This window comes from Crinia signifera, chromosome 9, assembly GCF_055691185.1.
Source record: "Crinia signifera chromosome 9, ASM5569118v1, whole genome shotgun sequence".
In the NCBI taxonomy this organism is placed as follows: Eukaryota; Metazoa; Chordata; class Amphibia; order Anura; family Myobatrachidae; genus Crinia; species Crinia signifera.
In genome coordinates this window covers 136,618,256-136,627,596 of record NC_139225.1, presented here as the reverse complement: position 1 = coordinate 136,627,596, position 9,341 = coordinate 136,618,256, and positions in this window count along the sequence as shown.

Sequence of the window (9,341 nt, the reverse complement as noted above, 5' to 3'; positions counted from 1 at the left end):
TGGGGAACATGCAGAAGACTTGCCCACCTTCCTGGGAGGGGCGGAAGGAGGGGGACTCAATTTTCGGGAGCCTCCTGGACAGTCTGGAAAAGGATAGGCAAGTATGCATTTGTCTTTACATACAGAACTGTCAGTGACCGTTATGCATAAACAGTAAGCTCTAACACGACAATAGATAGCCTAGAACACAGCGTGGAGCATTGTTAGTAAATATCACTGCTGCAAGTACAATAAACACACAAGGTACTGAGACCGCTCATCTGTATTTTTGTGCTATGAGCCTTCCCCATTGTTTTTCTAGTGGGTGTTTGCAATGACATATTATGTGTGTCAGCGTTTACATCCTCTAGGTATTGCCGTCGAATTATTGTGCACTGAAATCTGTTGTGCTGGTCTCTGGTGAGGCAGTTTATAGAGGTCTTGCCGTGCCTGCGGGCAATCGCTTTGTGAACAAACACAGCTGGGCACCAGGCAAAACACCACACTTCCTAAGTGATCTTAAACTTTCCGACAGCAATGCACAAAGGGCCGCCTCTGTCTCTGTACACACTCCTGCTTAGGATGTAACGCCTAGCGATGTGGATGGGTCAAACATATACAGAAAGTGCCCTAATGTTTACAGGAGGACATACCACGCTTACCCAAATTCATGCATGTGTCCAAAGCCACATAGGGGGAAATTTACTAAGATGTGAATTCTACTTCACATGTGATGTTGCTATGGGCAACCAATCAGAATCTACTTCTTATTTATTTAGCACCCTCTCTAGAAGATACTGTAGTAGACAGGATCTGATTGGTTTCCCATAGCAACATCACCTGTGAAGTAGAATACACAACTCAGTAAATTTCCCCAATAATGTTTACAAAGTTCTCCATTGTCCCTTAATGCTTTGCAGTTCTGTCATATATATATATATATATATATATATATATATATATATATATATATATTGGTGTGCATCAGAAAACTCCAGTAACTTGAAGAAAAGTAGATAAGTGCGGATACGGATTTACTTGGTTCTTTTTGGCAAATTTATTGCCAGTTTGGATTTAGCTTATTGACTATCCAAAACACATGATCCTATGGTTCAGCTTACTTATATTGTTCGGATTCACCATCCCTGGTCAAATCATTCTTCCGCTTCACCCTCTCATTGTTCTACTAGACCCTATCGCCCAACATGCTACATTGCAGTCACCTACCTCGACCTCAAACGAAGCATTCTTCTAAATACCCCAATTGTAGCAAATCTCTGCAATATATCATCGACTGAGTGACAAAAAGAAAACACTGCGGCACTCTGCTCCAATGGCTCATTATTGTTTATATTATAACATTAATATTTCATTAATTGAATATTATACACATTTAGCATGGGCTGAATTGGGAATTTCTCATTTCAATTTGGCTTTTTTTATGCGATGCAATGGGACTCTCAGCGCGCCAGCAAAAAGGTGGTTTAGGCGGCGGAGGATAAGGGAGGGGGTCCACGGCCGGCATTGAAAGTGAATTTGGGCGTACATCTGCACGTATTCCTCTGCCAGTCAATGCGCTTAAAGTTTTTCTATAATAACGACGATGATGATGACAAGGAGACAGAATTGGTCCGTTGGGAATTCGGGATCTAATACATCCTGTGATTGTAAAGCATTTGTTTCTACAAGAACTGCTAACTAATTAAAATGTAAATCATGAACAGAGAAGCCGTATTTAACGTGAGCAACGTTTAATGAATAATCAGCAGCCAGATGTCCCAGAATGCAGCGGGAGCAGGGATCCCACGAGGCATGACAGGCTGTCTGCCATATTCTCTATTTATAGGTGAGCAGATCCGTGTTCCCCGGCCCACAGTCTGCTGATCTGCTGCATGCGTGGGGAGCCTGGGTATTACCAGGTGCCGCCGATCTTGATGGAGTTTATACGGTGATATAAATTGCGGTGACAGGTGTTATAACCTCAGAATCCGGGCATTTATGACCCATGTATATTTCAGTATTTTCCACCATAGAGAGCAATTGTCAGCACATCTGAGTGAGGCTTGGGAGCCGAGCCTGGTGCTTTTATGTCTACGCAGTCTCTCCTGCACTTAAATATCTCCGATAAATCAGCACGGAACTGCATCATGCATAAATTCTCTTACTTCAACTCGTTTTCTCTGCTTTTTCTCAGTTCTCTTCTCCGAGACACAGTCTTGGGAGCGTAATAACTGTCAGGTGGTATCAGGCGCAGAACATGATGTGTAGAACAGAGAACAGACATGGAGGAGGGGGGGGGGGGGTTACTAACAAAAATACGTAAAAAATAGGCGTATTTTATACGTATTCCTATTTTCGGGATTAACCCCTTGGGTGGTATGCCCGGAAATTTTCCGGGCTCAGCTGCGCTGCCGCAGCGGGCTGTCCCGGAGCATTTCCGGGCATACCACTTTGCATTTGTTGCGTGCCAGTGGTGCCTCCAGCGGAGCACCACTGGCGCACTACCTTTGGAGGTCTCCCCCATCACCCCCCTCCCTGTTCAGGTAGCCCAGGGGTCTACAGAAGTGTAGACCCCTGGGCATAGCAATGTATTGGGGCCCCTACTGATCCTCCAGCGGTAGGGGTGGGGGAAACTTTGATGTCCCGCGGGTGGTAGGGGGTATTATATCAACCTCTCAGCATGTAGGGCCTGGATAAGTCATTTCCACTAATTACCCCTTTACTGCACAGATGGTGGGAGATGAGGTGGGAGAAGAGGACATTGGGCTGAATGAAGGGGCCCTGATACATAACTTCCAGGGTGGTAGAGGATGGTTAATATGCAGAGGAGGGGTGTATAGTGGAGTGGGCTTATTATTCATAATTTTCTGGTGGGAGGACAGCTTGCTTGACTGCAGATATCTCCAGTTCCCGGAAATAGATTTCTTGGATTTTAGTGGAATTAAAAACTAGAGAATTCCACCTACCAAATGGTTTTGGGCACTAGGGGATCAGAGTTCAGGAGGCAGAGAAATCTGCCGAGTATATAAAACTACATACCAGGTGTGTGGAGCTGGAGCAGTAATCAGCTGCTGGAAGACTGATATCTCCGGTTCTGGGCAAAGTATAGACAAGCTACTAGTGTCCATCAAAGGGGGAGAGTCCCGGCTTTTGGAATATACCCTCAGAAAAACTCTAAAGGTGGCCATACACACACAGATTTATCTGCAGATCTGTCTGGTTGGAACAAAAACATGGTTATGGATGAGAGCAAATGACAGTTGACCATTTGCTTGGAAATGCTGGAAAACTGACAAACTGTCACTCATCCATAACCATGTTTTTGTTCCAACCAGCCAGATCTGAAGATAAATCTTACTAGTGTATGGGCACCTTAAGTCATACAAAACCTGAAATATCTGACTGGGAAGAGCAATTAGCACGCTTGGATGAAGTCAGATATCTCCGGTTCCCAAGGGCCGATTTTTAAAATCCTTGTACGCCTGGAAAGAGGGGACCCTCAGCTTTCACTCTAAGGTCCTTAGACTCCTGGGGGGGTTTCTGGGTACTCAGAAACCCCCCCTGCGTGCGCTACTGCTGTTAGACCCCCTACCACACACTCAACCCCTCCGCTCCAGCGATTGTACACCGGAGCTCCCCTGCTGCCAGCCTCCATTTGCATAAGTGACGTAGGCGGCAGGCTCGGGGATGGTCGGTGCGACTTGGGGGGACTCGGGAAAGATCAGACACCCGAGCCTCCATTTGCATAAGTGACATAGGTGGCAGGCTCGGGGATGGTCGGCGCGGCTCGGGGGGACTCGGGAAAGATCAGACACCCGATTCCTCCCGAGCCGCTGCGAAACATCCCCGAGCCTGCTGCTGTGATGACTGACAGGCGGCAGGGGGAAGCGGCGGCAGGGCGTACTAACGCCGGAGCGGAGGTGAGGGGGGGGCGGCTTCCTGGGATCTGTGGTGGGTTTTGCTGGGGCAGGACTGCCCTGGTAGGTTTGTCCTGCCCCAGCAAAACCCATCACTCAAGGGGTTAACTATCCCGAAAATAAGTAAAATCATATTGAAGGCATTTGTATTTACAAATATGAATGTATACGCCATTGAAAGAATACAAATAGGAATCACCATGAAAAAAAAAAGTTGATTCCTAATTTACTAAGCGGCTGTATTCTCAATGCGGACGGTAATTACCAGCAATTAGCTGGATACGGCCGCTAATTGCCGGTAAAATATGCCTGGAAAATACAAATCATTTTCCAGGCGTATTTGGCAGAAGGCTTCAGTGTAAAAATACGATGTTTGGGGGCCTGCCCATGTGGAAGTGCGTACCTACGCATGCGCAGACCGCGGCAACGAACGGCTTCGGCAAGTTACACACTCGCTGGGTCGTTCCTTTGCGATGAGGGAAGGTCGGGCGGAAACTGTGAAACTGTTGTGCGTTCCCATGGGAACGCAGGCAGGTTGATACCTACCGGAGGTGTGCGGCTGACATCACAGGATGTCAGCGCCCCCGCCCGGTCTTCAGTGATTTGCGGAGGAAATAAACGTCTGTTTCTACTGACTTTTATTTCCGAAGGCAGGAGAAATCAGTTGATGGTCGGCGAGGGTGGCATTAAGCCGTTCGGTGAGCAGCGAGCGACCGCTGCTTACCAAACGCTGTTGAATCACCTCTCTCGTGATGTCGTATTGTTCTGATGAATGTCATATGTATGGGGTGCTGACAACCACCTGTGGCGCCTAATAAATAAAATGTAATAATGAATTGAATAAAATGTTATTGAGAATTATACTGACTATTAATTATGGAAACAGTCCAGCAAAATGGTTTAAGCCCAAATGTTCCCATTACTGTTCTCATTATGTACTAGACCAGGGAACTTTGTATCATCGTATAATCATCCAATGAGGACTGACGGATTGTTGGGGCTTGTAATACAAAGGCTTTCCAGCAACAATATGACTGTATTCGCTCATTCGGTAAGCCATATAATTATTGCTGCACTTAGCAACATTTACGTTTTATTGTCCGTGATATTATGCTACAAATCTGTCATTATGATGATTATTATTATAATGTTGCTGTTACATTACCTCTCGGAACACTTTAGGTTAGAATATTATACTGTAATAATAAATGTTTCCATTGTTAGCCTCTCATGCTGCTGGGTGTGGTACGGCGGTCTGACTATCGGGGTATCGACGGTCAGTATCCCGACCTCGGAATCCCAGCTGCCGGTGCTCCAACAGGGGGACGAGCGTAAAGAAGCCCCTTGCGGGCTCGGTGGCCACAGGTTCTATTTACCATCTATGGGTGTCTTGGGCCCCCACAAGGGAGAACAGCCTCTGCCAGTCGGCATTCCGACTGTTAGGCATTTAAACAGTTGAGATTCCAATGTTGGAGTCCTGAGCATCGGAATCATAATGGCGGCAGCCATCCGGCACCCCATGCTGCTATGGCTACTGATTACCCCCACACTGGATGAGTCCGCATATAGGACTAGTAGCTCATGCTGAAAAGTATCGATGTTTGGTCATTTGCGCATGCGCCAGACTCACACTGCTGCCATTTGAGGGCATCGATGGATTCTGTTCTCCAAAACAGAAGGGTGTGGCTTGCACTTTGGGGGAGGGGCGAGGCCAGGATCTCCATTAGAGCAGTGTGTTGACCTAGACGATGTTGAGCTTTTTCATGTGCCGACCCATTGCATGCTGACCAATAATGGTTTACCAATTGACTACGGACCTAGACGCTGTCCACCCATCAAGCAGAACCATTTTTTACTTATAATATAATTTTTGTATTATTCTAATATTTTTTATGTTTGTACATCTGTCTCTCATACTAGCCAGTGCCCCCCTAGCCTGACCTGACCGCACCTCACTGGTGATCACTAGCCACCCCCACACAAGCAGCAGGGGAGATGCCCTTCAGTGAGGAAGGTGAAATAAAATACGATTGTCCATACCAGAGCCGGCCCAAGCTAATTTGATGCCCTATGTAAGATTTTGGTTGGTGCCCCCTAGCACTGTCACAGGGATCTGCTCTAGACACGCTCGATGGGAGCGGCCGTGCCAGACCTAAAGAGCGCAGCACATAAAGTAAGGGAGCAGCTCCCAACTAGCGCCAGTGGCACCTTGAGTCAAAAGAGCAGAGCAGCAGTGAGTGAACACAGTGTCGCTGCTCCTGCGCTGCCTGCCTGCCTGTTCCGTGGTGTGGATACGGGCGGGACGGCTGGCTCCTCCTCCAGGCTGCTCCTACGCATGTTTAATGAGCGGCTGTCTGGCGGGACACCACATGGAGGAGCTGCCCAGCAGGGGTCTGATGGAAACATTGGGGCAGATGTATTAAGCCTCGCGAAGAGATAAACTGGAGATAAAGTGGAAAGAGATAACGTACCAGCCAATCAGCTGTGTTTGAATTATGACAGTTGGGAGTTGATTGGCTAGTGTGTTATCTCCTTCCACTTCATCTCAACTTTATCTCTTCACTGGGGATAATACATCTGCCCCAATGGATGAAATCATGGGCAGCTACCCTACCGCTGCCTGCTGCTCTGCTGCCGTGCTTGAACTAGCTTCAACTTCTGAGGGCCTGGGGAGTGGGGACAGTCCGGAGTGGGGATAGTCCGGATGTCAGTCTAGCAGGGAGACTTTTATTGTATGCACTGTTTCCTATGTTGGTGAGCGAGCCGATTATATGGCCAATAACCTTTCTATATGTTAACTTATCATTCTGGCTTTGTGCACTGTAAAACTGTTGGATGGATCATGTCACTGTGTGAGGTTATTGGTCCGTTTGGAATTGGATTCGTTTGCTTTCCTATTTGTTACCCAATGACTGATATAATAACAGTTATATAGTTATATTGCACACCTACTGTTGTTACAGGTACTGCACCCAAGTAGGCATTGTTGGGCAAACAGCAACAGCAGGAGTGCAATATAACTATATAACTGCTAAACTAGGCTGGTTTTTTATTTAAATATTATCTTAGGGCAAAGTCTAATGTCTATAGTTGTTGTGGTGTTTTTTTTTGGGGGGGTGGGGCACTTCAAAATTTCTCACTTGGGGTGCTAGAATACCTGGAGCTGGTCCTGACTATCGCTAGTTCTGCCTCTGACCTAATCCTCCTCATTCACATTACACCAGAAAGTATTGTTCCTTATTCAAATTACACCAAAAGGTATTGCTCCTTATTCACACTGTTCCACACTGTATTACTCCTTATTCACACTACACCACACATTAGTGCCCTTTATACACGTGATGCCACACCATAGTGCACCTTATACACATAATGCCACACAGTAATAGTGATCGTTACATGCATAATTCCACAGACTAATGCCCCTTACACATTATACCACACATTAGTAATGCCCTTATACACATAGGACCTTATTCTCATTGACTCGCAAGTCTGCACATTTTGCAGCCTTGCAAGTCGTGGGTTGCCCGGACTGCAAGCTCCCATTGGCACATGCACAGAAACCTGCCTGCGCATGCGCAGACTCAAAACATCAGACCAAGCGGATCTAAATAAATTCCATAATGCCACACATGTATTTGCAACCTCTTAACCTCCACCCCTGTGCCTCCTGCACAGCACTCACATTGTCTGGACTCTGCAGATTTTGAAGACTGGGTTGGCTACTGATGGCTTAGTTGTATGAGCGGCATGCCACATGGCATTCAAAATACCCTAGGCATGTGCCTAGTTTGCCTATGCCTAGGGCCATCTGATCCGCACAACATACTTACATCAAACACGCCACTGTTTTCAACAATTCTGCTCAGTTCATCCACTCCGCTCTACAGTATAGTATACCACATCAATTCATGTTTGCCGACTTATTAAATGTTTCCCCTGGGAGACACCAGAGGGGTCATTGCTGTGGGTGCTGTGGGCATTATAAAGTTTATATCCTCTCTCAGGCCCTTATTCTGCTTCGTGCGGTACGGCCCGCGTGCGGCCGTACCGCCGATGTTTTTACTCTGCACATGCGCAGAGGTCAATCTGCGCATGTGCAGCCCCCTTCGCCGCAGACGTATTTCGTCCGCCGCAAAGGGGGCGTATAGGGGCGTGAGAGGCTTCATGCCCTCATTTCCCTATGTGTACGCCCCGCGTTTCATGGGCGTTCCCATGCAAACGCGGGGCGTATGCATGGTAATGAGGGCATGACGCAACTCATGGGGGCGGAAAGCTGACGTCGCCGGATGTCAGCTTTCAGCCCCCATACAAGCTACCACACGGACGATTGTCCGTGTGGTCTCAGCTTGCGGGAGCTGCCGGGGCGTGCGGACCTGCCTTCGATGGTCGACGACCATCGTAGGCAGGGGGCAGCTCCCACCATGGTGGAGGCGTACGCCTCCACCATTTTTATGCGGATCGCCAGCCGTCCGTGTACGGACGGCCGTGGCGATCCGTAGGGTGGGCGGGGATTGGTTTGTGCGGCCGGAGCCCCGTGTGCGGCTCTGGCCGCACCAACCAGAATAAGGGCCTCATAACCAAACCGCTTCTCAGCTTCTGATCTACTACACTGGGGCTAAAAACGGCCTTGTAACAGTAGATATTGTACCTGGAGCCTGTTAGTAATCTGTTTTTTATAAAAGCAGTTTTTCATCAGTCACTTCAGTTACACCCACGGCACATTGTGCCTGAGCTCAGCAGGGGGATAACGCCAAGGCTTGTTGTTTCCCTGTATTTATTCAGCGTACTCAATGTAGAAATGTGGGAATATAAATACATCTTTTATTCCCAGCTCTGCAGCTTTCCTACTGCCAGCAAAGGCAAGGAATCCCGCGGCCATTTCTCCTCTCCCCAGTAGCTGTGAGAGCTGGTCCAGGACAGAAGGTAGGACATATGTGAGAGAGATGTCATGGGAGCAGAAACTCAGTCAGCTCCTAATGAGCGCACTCACATGTTCTCCCCTAGGCCTCGGACACACAGACGTTAATGTTGAGGTTTATGTACATCTAATAAACGTGCTTTGCTGCTGACACACATACACAGCTAGACACACACATGCACACACACACACACACTTACAGTAGGGATGACTATTAAAAAATCGATTCAAAATCATTGTTCGTTAAGACCGAATAGTAGGGTTACCACCTTTGTGTTGTGATATTCCCAGACAATGCCCCACCCCTTGATACACCTCCAGCCCACCCAATGACCCGCCCCCACCCCGATGCCCATTACAAGTTACGCGATACACTGTGATGCCCATTACACATTATGCCATACACCGTGATGCCCATTACACATGCCATACACCGGGATGCCCATTACACATTATGCCTGGACTCAACAAATTTTCTTAAATAGGGACAATATGGACAGTGCACGCTTCCATCGCGAGCC